This window comes from Quercus lobata, chromosome 5 (genome assembly GCF_001633185.2).
Source record: "Quercus lobata isolate SW786 chromosome 5, ValleyOak3.0 Primary Assembly, whole genome shotgun sequence".
Taxonomy (NCBI): domain Eukaryota; kingdom Viridiplantae; phylum Streptophyta; class Magnoliopsida; order Fagales; family Fagaceae; genus Quercus; species Quercus lobata.
Window position 1 is genome coordinate 8875520 of NC_044908.1, and position 14221 is coordinate 8889740.

A 14221-nucleotide genomic window follows, 5' to 3' on the forward strand; every position below is an offset into this window, starting at 1 on the left:
AACCGTTCACCAATGCACCAGTTTTTAAAGTTAACAACCATTCACCAAGATGCAATCATAACAACCATTCACCAATGCACCAGTTTTTAAATAGTGTAGAAACACAAACACAAGCAATGCAGAACACAAACAGTGCAGAAACAGAAACAGTAATTATGCAGAAACAGAAACACAAACGGTGCAGAAACACAAACACAAGCAGTGCAGAAACACAAACAGGTAATTATGCAGAAACACAAACAGTGCAGAAACACAACTATGCAGAAACACAAACAGTGCAGAAAACAACTATTGGCCTTGAAGTTCAATGTATCTTGCCAGAAAAATGTTTTGAAGCATTCCATGAAGCATTGAAGCCATGTATCTTGCTGTCAATAGGCTAATTTTCAGTATAAATGAAACACTGAATGAATTCTTTAGTTTTGACACTTAGTTTTCATGTTCATTTACAAAAATGTTCATTTACAAAAACTTTTACATAGATTTAGAGTACAAACCAAGAAGAATGTAATAAAATATAGTTATTCTTTTATTGATATTGGTTTGAGAATGTAATAAAATGTAATTGATTGTGTGCCTTTTATTTCTAATTTCTTGTAATGCTTCAAATTGAACAATTTTGATGATGCCTGTATGGTCATAAATTGATGGAAGAGTTTGATCCAAAAATAAACAAAGCTTTGTTAAAATATACACTTTGATTACAAGGCTATTATTTCACTCAAAAAGAACCTAAAAATATGCACATTCATGGAACCTAAAAATTACATTCACAAATTCTACAAGGATGCAAGTTGAAGCCGAAGTGTAATGAATAAGATTATGCCTAAGCAAAATACTTCCATTCAAAACAATTTTTGAATCATACAAGTGGCTACTAAAGGTAAAGTGTTGAAGTTTGTTAAGAGCTTGATTGTTCAAGAAAGTAATGGCAAGAATTGGAGAATGGAAAGAATGAGATGTTGGTTACTTTGAGGGTAACCACCTCCAACAGAGTAAGAACAAGAAAGAGAAAGGAGAGTAACTGAATTGATTCCAAACTTGTTTATTATCATCCCAAAATTGGGGGCTATATACAATTACAATCTCAGTAATACCAAATGTAACTACCACTAACAACTGCCTAACTAACTCTCACTATTTGATCACTTACTAAGCTTCACATCATGCACCTGCACCGCACATGCCTCAATATAGCCAAGTACACACACCCTTTATCACCCCAACAGGCACACCTCATCACACTACTAGGCACCACCCACACACTACCAAGCACAGCACACAGTACCTTAACAAAGTTTCTACATATATCCAAAACATATATTTTTCTACAAGATTTCACCAGAATGGTAGAACTTGTATAAAGAACTTATACAAGAGTGAGAACATGTGGTCTACACTAACAAACAATCTAAAATTTAGCACTAATCCCCCTCCACCTCCAGCAGCTGCCTTTTCTCGCTCTTGGTGGTAGAACAATTAGCTCATAAGGACCACCATTGTATAACCATTCATCAACGGCAGCAGCTTCCCATATTGGGTATAGCATCCATTTAATCATGCCATTCAACCTAACAAAATAACAAAGAGTGATTTTAATGATAAGCTGATAAACATATATCAAAATTTCAAACTAACAGCAGGCACAGGTGAAGCTATAAGATCACTATGACTACTAAATATGTAAATTTGTTGAGGGTTTAGCTTAGGAACTTCCATATTAAGAACTCAGCTAAAGGACCAAAATTAAAAGTGAAACTGTGAAATACAAAGCAGATCATATAGTCTGAATGTTCAAGAGATACTTTTAATTTCTTTGTAATCAATGACAAAATATAATAGCTGCATAGCCCAAATTTGATGGGGGCAATCAGACAATGCCAAATGCATTTTGCATTAAGGAGAAGCAAAGATAAGATATTCACCTACTAAAAAAAAAAAAGGTGCTGAAGCAAAATTACACCCCAATAACTGAAAAGGGGACCAAGGCAAGCTCCAAGGTATTTAGTGGCAAATGCAGGTGAAATTTTTTTGGCACGATTTTGATTTCAAGACAAGCCAATTAAATTCACAGTATGCTTAACTATTTAAAGCTTCTGTGCTGGACAAAAACAAGAAATCAAGGAAAGAAAAAAATTCAAAAAATTACACAAGAAATTATTTATAGCAAAAAACGAAAAAAAAATTAAAGGAGGAAATCTTTGACAAAGAAATCAAGAAAGGAGGGAAAAAAACTTTTTGATAAGCAAATAAGAGTGTGAGTAGCAATATAGCTTAGAAAACCAGTTGTGCATAACAAATCAAGAATTCTAAGCTCACAAACACTGTACCTCATTACCTATCAAGAGCCACAGTTTATATCTTTAAAATGGACAACAAGAAACAAAATATATTATCCACTGGCAAAATACCCATCTGCATAGTCAATCCAAATTTAGAAAAGGAACAGATACCTAAAAAAATTTGGAAAAAAAAGGAGAAATTTCATAATGATTTTTAGCATACATCATGCCCTAATTTTTCAAACCCAAAGCAGATCATCAAGCTTTGTACTCAAAAGGAAACCAGTCACTAAACAAAACTCTAAGGGATTCAGTCACTTCTAAAAGGCAAATAAAAAGAGAAACAAAAAGAAAAATAAAAGAGAAAAGACAATAGAGAGAAAGAGAGGAGGACCCGGCGGCCACCAGTGGTGGTGGCACCGACGATAGCACCTCCAGCGGCCGAAGGAGAGAGATAGGAACGTACCGGAACTCCGCCGGTAGTGGAGGTGTGGGACGCAGTGGCTGCTAGCTGTAGCCATGGGGAGATTGAGCAATGGTGTGAGAGAGTTTTTGAATTTTGGGTGGAGAAAGATCTGAAGAGGGAGTTTTTTGTTTTTTTGGGTAGCTGAAGGATCCGGTTGAGTTAAAAGAGCCTCTAGTTCAAGTGTAGTTAAGTGTGGTTTGGGATAAATGGGTTAAGGTATGACGTGGCATGTTTTTGAGCGTGGATCATTTAAAATAAAATCCCTACCGTGAACTGGAGTCTCTCCATTTCAAAGGAAAATGGAGAGGATCCAGATCCCATTACATTACCCTCTTCACGCTGCTACATTTGGTCCTTCACTTGGTATTTTTGTGTTTGATTTATTTATTTTCTTATTGGTTTGAGATATTGATTATTTAATTATAATAGGAATTTTTTTTTTGAAGTGATATATATATATATATTTACATATATAATAGCAGAAGCTGAGAGAAAGTAGATTAGGAGATATTGACAAATACGATAATTGTCTATCTTAAATTCAGACATATGTGCAATTTAAAGTTACAAAACAGCGTATGTTGCACCGTTTGAGCGCCTTAAATTTTACCCATTTACCGTGCACACAGTTTAAAAACAGAAACACCATTAAATTGAAAGAGACTGAGAGAGACTCTGATAAACAGAGAGCGAGAGCCCATAGTTTCCGATCAAAAAAAAAAAAAAAAAAAAACCCGCTTCCCAGTTCCTTTCAAAAACACTTTGTTTCCAGTTACGCTAAAACGATCTTTTTGCTTTTCGATTTTTCCAGAAAAAGAAGCAGAAGAAGAAGGAAGATGAAAAACAAAATCCAAAACTTAGATGAGAAAGAAGTAAGCGATCAGAGGTGCCATCTCCGATTCTCTCACACATTGGCCACCGATTCATTAGACCAACTCAATCTCAACCCTACTACTACTACAGACGAAAACCCTAAACAAACCCTAGACGATGACACTACTACTGCTGTCACGCCCATCAGAGCGCCTCGAAGAAGAAGAAAAGGAAGAACCAACCGATGAGGCTTCCGATCAGCCTTCTGTAACCACTGTCGATTCCGATGCGAAGTACGGCGAGGATTCAAAGAGCACTATAGCCGCTGCCTATAGCAGGGGATGTTGTTGATGTGGATCTGGCTTCCAATCGTTTCACTCCGCACTCCAAGTACAAATTTAGGTTTTTGTTTTAACTCTCTCTTGGATTCAGTTGTAGATTTCATTTGTCATTGATTGATTTCAATTCCGATCTGTGTAATAAAAAAGTAATGGGTTTTTCTTTAGCTTTTCTTTTTTTGGGTTTGTAGATGGAAAGGCAAATCATTGGAAATTCTGTTCTTAATTTTAATTTCTTGGGTTTTGTTTTGTTGATTATTGTTTTTTGATTAGAACTTTTTTTCCCCTGTTTGGTAGATTTTTGTTAGGTTTAGTTCTTGTTTGCACCTGAAATTTGAATTCATTAAATTGTAGCATAACAAAGGTTAAGAGTTATGCACCAATTTCTTTTCTTCATACCCTTTTCTTATTTACTTAATTTTCTGTTTTATTTCAGATTATGAGAGATTTAATTTTTCTGTATATAGGTTATGGTTTTATAATCTCTGAGCATCCTAAGACTCTTATATCAACATGAATTGCAAGTGTTGTAATATATGTGATTCTAAATTTGAACTCGATTGTAAATGTAGATTGCAATTCATTTGCCTTAGATTGCCGTTCTGTTCAGTGCAGCCTTATTTTGGGAATACAAGATTGATGAAAATTGAGAATGCTATGAGTGTAATATCTGTTGAATTCTATTTACAGGGGACTGAGTGTAATATTTGTTGCTGTTTCTGTGATGTATGTCCATGGGCTGTATTTTTGTTGCTACATATTTTGTTTTCTGCAGAACAGGTTTAGGATTTTCTGCATAATCTGTGCTTACAGGGGGTAATTCTAATATCTATTGCTGTTTTTGTATTGTATGTCCATGGACTGTATTTATTTTGTTGCATATTTTGTTTTCTGCAGAATAGGTCTTTGTTCCCCTGTATTTATGCTTACAAGGTTGTTATGTGTTTTTACATGGATTTCCCTTTTATCAAAAAAAATTTCTATCTTTATCTTAAAAAAAAAAAAAAAACTTTGTAAATACTGCAGACTGCAATTCGTTGGCATCGTTTGGTTTTGTTGAACGCCTCATGGGTAGTTAGCATATCTTCTCAAACTTTCAAATGTCATTTATCTAAATCACTAATTTAAATTTTTTTCCCTGCCAGAAAAGTTACTGGATTCTCTAATAGGAGAATTACTGTTGGGTTCTCTACAATAAAATGAAAGGTATGATAGCCTAAATTTTCCACCTTATTTCATTGTTCAATGAAATCTCTTTTCCGTTTGCAATTGCTTTGATTTAGGACAAAGATTTCCTTAACAGCAACACAAATAAGACTATAAGTGCAAATGTTTTCTGGGAAAAGAAAATCTTAGAAGAGGAGATTTTAAGAACTTAATTGGAACTTAAAATAGATGGGTACATTTAAGGTTTTTATGTTAAGGTAGAAAACGTTGGAGGAACTATTGTCAGGAGAAAGGAAGGAATTGATCAAATGGGAAGTAAAACAAAACATCAAAACATAGATTTATGACAAAGAACAAAAAATTCAAAAACAAAAACAAAATAAAGATTATCAAATTAACACAGGTCAGACTATTATTTTCAAATTAAGCATATGGGCCAACATCCAAATGAAGATTATTTATTATGTGACTAATTAGTTAAGGTGAGGGAAGAGTACAAAAAATTAAAATGAAAACTTACTAGGAAATGAAAGAGCAGCCAGTTGTTGGCATGATAGCCCTTTTCTTTTTCTTATGTTTTTTGCACATATTTTCTTTCTGTATTTCTTGCTTACTTTTCCCTTATTTCTTATAGGTGTTTTTATTTTTTTTTTATTTTTTTTTTATTTTTAATTTTTAATTTTATTTATTTATTTATAGGATCTAACAATAGATTGGTCATGAATAAATGTGCCATATTATTGGGTTTGGGATGGTATATAATCTGTTAGAAATTGACATGTCACATATATGTCTATTTTATAGAAAGGATTTAATAATCAATATATTGCTTGGCTTTAGGTTTGCTATTTATAAATAATGTCATGTTACATTATTGGATGACATTTTCCAAAAAAAAGTAGGTGAAGTATATTGAGCTAAGTGTAAATTTCTTTGAAAATATTTAAAAGACAAACAACTATATAAGTTTTGATTGTCGTCTAATATGTGAATGACCAATAATGTTATATAGTCTCAACCTTTAGATGAATCAAAGGACTTTTTTAGAGAGTGAAGACAAATAAATGTACCAAATATTATGTAAAGGTTGCTTTAGTCATCTGGCTTAAATAGTAGAATTATTATTAAAAAAAAAATTCAGATAGTAAGGCAATGTGCGAACTTTGGCAATCATGCGTTGTCAAAGATTGGTTTGAAAATGTTGCTGATAAAAGGGGTTGGTATGTTACTAGGGATAGAGTTTAAAATTTCATTGATAGTATTCATCCTCCCCCCTAGTACTAAGTCCATTTTTTAAGGCTTTTGCCACTGGAATAAGCATTAAGTTATGTTTTTATATTAAGGTATATTTTTATACTTTTTGGTATCATTTTGTTATTTAGCATTGGAGTATTTTTTGTTAAGATAGAAATGGGATTACTTTATGATTGTGTACGAAATTTGTGAGGACTTTCTTAGTGACTTCTCCTCCACTATAGAGTTATGTACATTTTTTGTATGTACCCTTGGTCTGTCTGATTGGAAGCCTTTTATTCTGGTTTTTCTTGGGTTTGAAAGGTGATTTGGTTAGGTAACAGACACATTGTTAATTGGCTTATAGTATGCATCTTAGAGTTTGATAGGTTTCGTATTTTGGATGATGTATGTTAGATTGTTGGGCTCTTCTACTTTAATGAAGATTTGGAATTTTCTTGAGGAGAATACTAAAAAAAATTAAGTATCTGCAATATTTCATTATGTAGCACTGATGCTTGATGTGGTAGATAATTTGCAGTTGGTTCATTATGATAACTTTTTTTTCTCTCTCCAATCTTTCTCTTATCTATATATTTTTTTTCTTCCTCAGGTCAAAGCTGATTGGTTGTGTTATGTGAAATCTACAACTGTATAGGAACCTTGCTCTTTTATAGTTTTAGAGTTAAGATAAGGACAAGAGTCATGTGCTTTTCCATCTTGCAAGTTCCTAGATGTAGAATTCCCATCTTAGCTACTGTTTGGAGGGAAAGCTTCCACAGTTTGAGTAGGACTGACAAAAATAGTTTAGCTTTAGGCTACTTGGTTCTAATATCTATGGGCTTGAGAGAGGTTACAATAGAAAATGGACACGAAGTCCTGTATTTACAAAAAGTGATACATTTAGTGTAAATAAGACAGAGATTAGTCAATTCCACAATAATGAATATTGTGAATCATAAGATTCACTTCCTATAGATTATTGAAATAAAACAAAAAATATATGTGGCTACCTTCAAAAGAATAATCTACGGTATGATTGTTTTTATTGTGTATGTCTTAGTGTTTTGGATTTGAGTACTTATAGATGATTTACTTTTATTTATTTATTTTATGAATAGATGATTACATAATAATGGGTGAAAAGTTTCATGAATTCCATAACTTGGGTGTGTGTATAATCTAATATATCTATTTTGTTTATCACTACGAGGTTTGTTGTTAACAAATTTTCTCTGTATCATTGCAGCTTTTTCGGGATTGTGATTTTTTATTTATTTATTTATTTTTTTTTTTTGCAATTGAAATTTAGGGTCAAGATTATGATTCAATGTTGTTTTTATGGGTTATGACTTATGAATTGGTTTGGTTTTAGAATTTGAGATTCCCATCTACTATTGATTATGCATTTTATTTGTTGTAGGTGGAATTTTGTTTTGTTTATATATTGTGGCTTGATTATGCACTACAACTTTTTTTTTCTTTTGCAATGTCCCTTTTAAGGGTTATATATTGGTTTGGTTTTAGAATTTGATATTCCAATGTATTATTGATTATGCATTATTATTTGACTAATATTTTTCTGACTTTTTGTTTCACAAACCAGTAGCCATTTTTCTCTTTTAAACTTTTTGGTTGTAAAATTCTCTAACCTCATGGTTTATTTCATTGTGGTTCCTAGGAATAGCAGACTTGCTATTTGAAATTTTCATGTAAGTTTTAATTGCTTATAATCAGATTCTTTTTTTTTTTTTAATCTCTCATAACAGGGAAGTACACACGAGTGATTTGAAGAAACTAATTTCTAAAAATTTAGGGGATATTGGATACTATATGCTTAAATATACTACGTTATTTAATATGTAAAAAAATCCTGCGCATTGCGCGGGTTAAACACTAGTATATATAATGTTGAAAACTGAGATTTTTTCTAACTATTGGATTTTTTTTTCCTGAATCAGTACCCTCTGTTGGTCTGTTTGTGCATGTTCCTATTGTTGCAATCAAACAAATGAACATTATTTTATATTATTTTTTACAGCCCCTACTCTTTGGATATAATATAACTTTACTCACAGCAAATAAAATTTTCAGTCTCTGAGAAACAGATTCACAAACACAATCACACCACGAGATAGATCACATACTCAAACCACAACCCACCATTGTACCAAACCCAGCAACCAATGCAACCACGAGACACCGATCTGCCATATCTCCACCACCCCACGCAGGTCGATCTCAACACCATGATCTACCAAACGCCCACATCCCACACCGGTAGACCCACTCTGGTGAAGAGTTCTGAAAATTGAGAGGGAGTTTGACTGAGAAGAGGAAAGAAAGAATGAGATAAAAAGTTTGTGTTAAGGATACAGCTGTAGCTATAGCTGTAATTGCCGAGGATAGTAGCTGATGTATATTTGAATTTGTAAATCATATTTTGAATAAGATATGATAAGATAGAATTAGGCTTGTGATGAGATAGGATTAGGATACGGTAGAATCACTTTTGAATTTGTATCTTAGTGATGAGCTAGAAGTATATCCATCCGGATTGGTATATTTGATTGTATTTAAAATTTGAATTGTAACAAACTCTTATATATATGAAAATGCCTTGAACCGTGAAGGTAAGGCTTGGAAATCAATTTCAATTATTTGTTTTTACATGGTATTAGAGCTATTGTGACGTACATCTTTTTTTTTTAATGGCTTCCTCGTCTTCATCAACTTCTGCTATCACCACTACCACTTCTCCTTCTCCCACTTCACTTACTGCAATACACCATCTCATTACCATCAAACTTACCCGTGACAACTACCTACTGTGGAAAGCTCAAATTGTTCCTTATCTTAAGGGACAACATCTCTATGGATATCTTGATGGAAGTACTCCTGCTGCACTTCAATCTCTCACTGTTGAAGTCAATGGAGACGTACAAGTCATCCAAAATTCGGACTTCGGTCACTGGTATTTACAAGACCAGATGATTCTCAGTTCCATAATATCCTTCCTCTCTGAGCGTATTCTTGCTCATGTAGTCAAATTCAACACATCAAGGGATGTGTGGCAAGCCTTAGAGAGGATGTTTACCTCAGTCAAGGGCTCGAACAATACAAATCCACTATTAGCTCGCCACTTTGAAGAAAGGCAATTCCTCAATTGCTGATTATTTTCACCAGTTTACAACGTTGGTTGATACACTTGCTGCTACTACTCATGCCTTGAATGATTTTGAAATCATCTCATTTCTTCTAGCTGGTCTGGGATCTGAATATGATTCCTTTGTTACATTTGTGACCACGAGAGTTGATCCTCTCTCTATTGATGACTTAAATAGGCATTTGTTAGCTCATGAATTGCGGCTTGAGCACCAACAACCAACCGTGGACCTCTCACTTGCAGGGACCAATTTTGCGGGGAGAGGGCCTTCACGTGGTGGTAGCTCCTCTCCTTCAATAGGCCGTGACTCTTCCTCTAAGAATCAATAGAATTTTCGAGGACAGGGGCGTGGTCATTCTTCCTCCCAAAACCGTCCCATTTGTCAGGTCTACCACAAGACAGGACACACGGCCTTGAAGTGCTATCACAGGTTTGATAATTCCTTCTTTGGTTGTGCATGTTGGCCTAATTTACGGCCTTATAATTCCCACAAACTTCAACTATGCTCCACTCAATGTGTCTTCCTTGGTTACAACTTACTTCATAAGGGATATAAATGTTTACATCTTTCTTCAGGTCGTGTCTATTTCTCCAGAGATGTGCTCTTCAATGAAGATATTTTTCCCTTTGTTAGGCCTTGTTTCCCAAATTCCGAGTCATGTTTACACTCTTCTCAGGTACAGTCCTCCACTGGGCTTCACACAATAGCCCCTCTCTCAGTTGGACCGACTTCTGCCATATTATCTTCTTCAGCCCAAACTGTTTCACACCAAGCCCATTATGACACTCTTCCTAGCCCACCCATGTTGAGTCGTACCCCATCTTATTTTTCCTAGTCTAACCTCATACCCTCAGATACATCACCATCTCCCTCAAATCTCCATCTCCCTTCCTTTAACGTCGCTCACCCTACGAACCATCAACCCACACACATCGGCCCTCAACCCACACCCACTGGACCTCAATCCACACCCTCCGCCTCTCAACCCACTCACACCGACCCACAACCCATACACATCGACACTCACCTCCCACCCACACACACCAACACTCACCTCCCATCCACTGACCCTCAACTCCCAACCACCGATCCTCCCCTCCAGTCCACTGACCCTCAACCCACCCATCCCATGATCACCTGCTCCAAAAACTCCATCACCAAACCCAAAACCTTCACCGACGGTACTGTGCAATATCCGGTTCCCAGTGCGCTCCTTACCGATGGTAATCCTTCCATCGTTGAACCCACATGCTTCACCAATGCTGTGAAAGACTCTAATTGGTGTGCTGCCATGAATGTTGAGTTCGATGCCTTACTCAAGAATCAGACGTGGGTCCTTGTTCCTTCTCATACTGCTCGTAATGTCATTGGATGAAAATGGGTGTTTCGGGTTAAGCATCATGCCGATGGTTCCATTGAATGCTATAAAGCTCGCTTGGTGGCCAAAGGATTTCATCAACTGCCTGGCATTGATTTCGGAGAAACCTTCAGTCCTGTAATCAAATCCACCACTATTAGAAAAGTTCTCTCTATTGCTGTTTCAAGAGGCTGGGTTCATCGCCAATTCAATGTTTAGAATGCCTTCTTACATGGCCATCTATTTGAAGATGTTTATATGTCTTAGCCCCCTGGGTTTGTTCACCCCCAATTTCCCAATCATGTGTGCAAGTTGAAGAAAGCTCTGTGTGGATTGAAGCAGTCCCTTTAAGCTTGGTTCTCAAGGCTTTCTTCTTACTTACTTGCTTTGGGCTTCAGAGGATCAAGGTCTGATTCTTCTTTATTTATTTATCATAGTGCCACTGTTACTATATATTTTCTCATTTATGTGGATGATCTTATTGTTATTGCCTCCAAACCTTCTGCAATTTAAAGACTCATTTTGCTATTAAGGATTTGGGTAATCTCAATTTTTTCCTTGGCATTGAAGTTCTGCCAAACTCCTCGGGTCTTGTCTTGTCTTAGAAACGTTACATCATTGATCTTTTAAGGAAGACAAATATGCTTGAGGCAAAACCAGTTTGCTTTCCCATGGCTCAATCGACAAGTTTATCTACTTTTGAGGGGGATCTGATTTTTGATGTCACTCTGTATAGGAGTACCGTTACGGCTTTGCAATATCTCTCCATCACCCGTCGTGACATTTCTTTCACAGTCAAACCTCCCTCATCCGGAATTGCAAAAGTAAAGAATTGTAAATTTTTTTACAATCTTGCTACAGTGCCATTCTACATGTAGAATGACACTGTAGCACTATTGTAAAAAAAATATTAATATTTTATTCTACTTTTTAATTCCCGAAATTTCTCTCTCCTCTCTCTCATTATTTCTCTTCTCTCTTTCTCATCTGCTCTCTCCTCTCTTTAGACCCAAACACCATCCTCCTCCCAAATCCAAATTCACACATCAATGATCAAACCTAAACAAAACCACATCAGAGACACCATCCTTCTCCTCTCTCGTGTTTTTTGTTTTGGGTTTTGGAGTTCCGGGTTCTGGGTCCTATGTTTTTTTTTTTTTTTCCTCTGTTGTGACCATTGCCTATAGAAGAGGTGAGTATGACTGAGATTGGTTCATTTTTTCTGGTGGGTTACAATTCGCTCTCATTTTTTTTTTTTTTTTTTTTTTTTTTCCTTTCTGTTGTGACCGATGTCTATAGAAGAGGTGGGTATGGCTGAGATTGGTTCATTTTTCTGTTGGGTTGCGATCCGGGTCGTGTTTTGGGTTTTGGAGTTCTGGGTGCTTCTTGGTTCTTGGTTCTTTTTTTCTTTTCTTTTTTCCCTATTATGACCGACTCCTAAAGGAAGAGGTGGGTATGGCTAAGATTGGTGGGTTTGGATCGGTGGAAATTGGTGGGTTTCTCGGTGGAGATTGGTGGGTTTCTAGGTTTGATCAGTGCTGTGTTGGGGTTTCTGGGTTTGATCGATGCTGTATGTTGAATTGTTTTGGTTTTATTTGTTGTGGTTGGTGCTAGAGGTTGAGGGAGAAAGAAAGGAAAAGGAAGAGAAAAAGAGAAATAGTATAAAAAGAATAAAATAGAAAATTTAAATAAAATGGGAAAATAAATAAAGTTTTGGGATGTTGGCTGAATTGTAAAATGGTATGATATAATTGATAAAGTAACTTTTTGGGATGGTAAAATAGGATAGAGTAGCATTCCCGGATGTGAATGCTCTAATGCATCATTTTTACACCTCGTAATATTTGTATGTCATGCATAGCTATTTAAATCAAAGTATATTCAAGGTATATTTTTCAACCAACACTAATCAACAAAAAAGGCAAAAGCACAGTACAATCCTTTTTAAAAATTGATCATCTCACTTTCAAATGAAATGGAGATGATCCAATTTTATGGTTGTTAGGCTATGAGCAGGGCAAAGAACAATACAATCCTCATTCAAAAAGGATCATCATACTTTCAAATGAAACATAGAAGATCCAATTTTATGGTTGTTAGGCTACGAGAAATCTATAGTTTTTTATAGTATGTCAGATTCTCACATTACCAACTTTATTTGGGCCTCAAACTTTATTTGGGCCTCAAACTTTATTTGGGCCTCAAGTAGAGGTTTTACCCATTTTTTCAAGTGTAATGAAATAATTTCCACTAAACATAATTATATTAATTAAAAAGATAATGATTATCACACACTTGTTATTGTACACTCACTGCACAACCACATGGGTTGAAATCATGTGTTTTGAAAACGCAATTTCAAAGAAAGTGTGTATGGAGTGTGTGAGAACAAGTGTGTAACAAAAGCCAACTATTTAGCTTCAAGCTTTCATTGATATTTCAACAAGTGAACTACATACAGGTATGCTAACAACTACTTCAACATCTTTATGATTTGCAATATCTAGCTAGCTCATCCCATGTAAATGAAGTTGTTATCCAACAATATTATATTGTTTAATTAAATTCACCAAAAAAGAGTTGCTTTCAAAAAAAAAAAAAAGTAGCCAAACAATTGGACACAACAAGCCATTACGTAGGACAAAATTGGCCTTTGCCCCTTTTCTATCAAACAATCCAGCATTTTGCCCCCTTTCCCAAACTAATTAGGGAAATACCCTTCTTTTGAAACTCGATTTTCTCAAAATTGAGTTAAGTCCTATAGTGGCGTTTTAAGAAGCCTATAGTGACGTTTTAGGAAGCCTATAGTGGTATTTTGGAACTCGAGCTCCATGAACTCGAGTTATAGGTAGAAAAAAAAAAAAAAATTGCATGGAACTCGAGTTCATGGAGCTTGAGTTCCAAAATACCACTATAGGTCCTTAAAACGTCATTATAGGCTCCTTAAAACGCCACTATAGGGCTCTAGATTTTTTTTTTTTTTAAACTCGATTTTGAGAAAATCGAGTTTCAAAAGATGAGCATTTCCGTAATTAGTTTGGGAAAGGAGGCAAAATGTTGGATTGTTTGATAGAAAGGGGTAAAGGCCAATTTTGTCCCCATTACGTATGATAACGTAATTTTGTTATATATTATTTGAGATACAAACAACTGTACTTACCATCTAAACTTATAGGAAGTTGCGAACTACATAGATGAAATCAATTATATATATATATATATATATATTTATAATTTAAAGCATAATATTTATTAGAACAAAGTTTGGCTACAAACTTAGTTGTAGCCTATGGCTTTACCAAAAAAAAAAAAAAAAAAAAATTATAGCCTAATACTACAACTTCACTCAATATCTTTCTATTGGATGTAAATTTTGAAAAATTTACAATTTGATTACA

General features: G+C 35.0%; 1 long non-coding RNA gene and 1 other non-coding gene across 2 annotated transcripts; both read left to right on the forward strand.

Moving 5' to 3' along the window:
* Window positions 1-3445: 3445 nt before the first annotated feature.
* Window positions 3446-7347, forward strand: LOC115988875. The gene is made up of 3 exons (XR_004091689.1): window positions 3446-3963; window positions 5045-5105; window positions 6913-7347. It is a non-coding gene; the product is annotated as an uncharacterized LOC115988875 (long non-coding RNA).
* A 2177-nt stretch (window positions 7348-9524) lies between these two features.
* On the forward strand, window positions 9525-9663 carry LOC115993429. The gene has a single exon (XR_004092969.1). It is a non-coding gene; the product is annotated as a small nucleolar RNA Z247 (small nucleolar RNA).
* Window positions 9664-14221: the final 4558 nt, after the last annotated feature.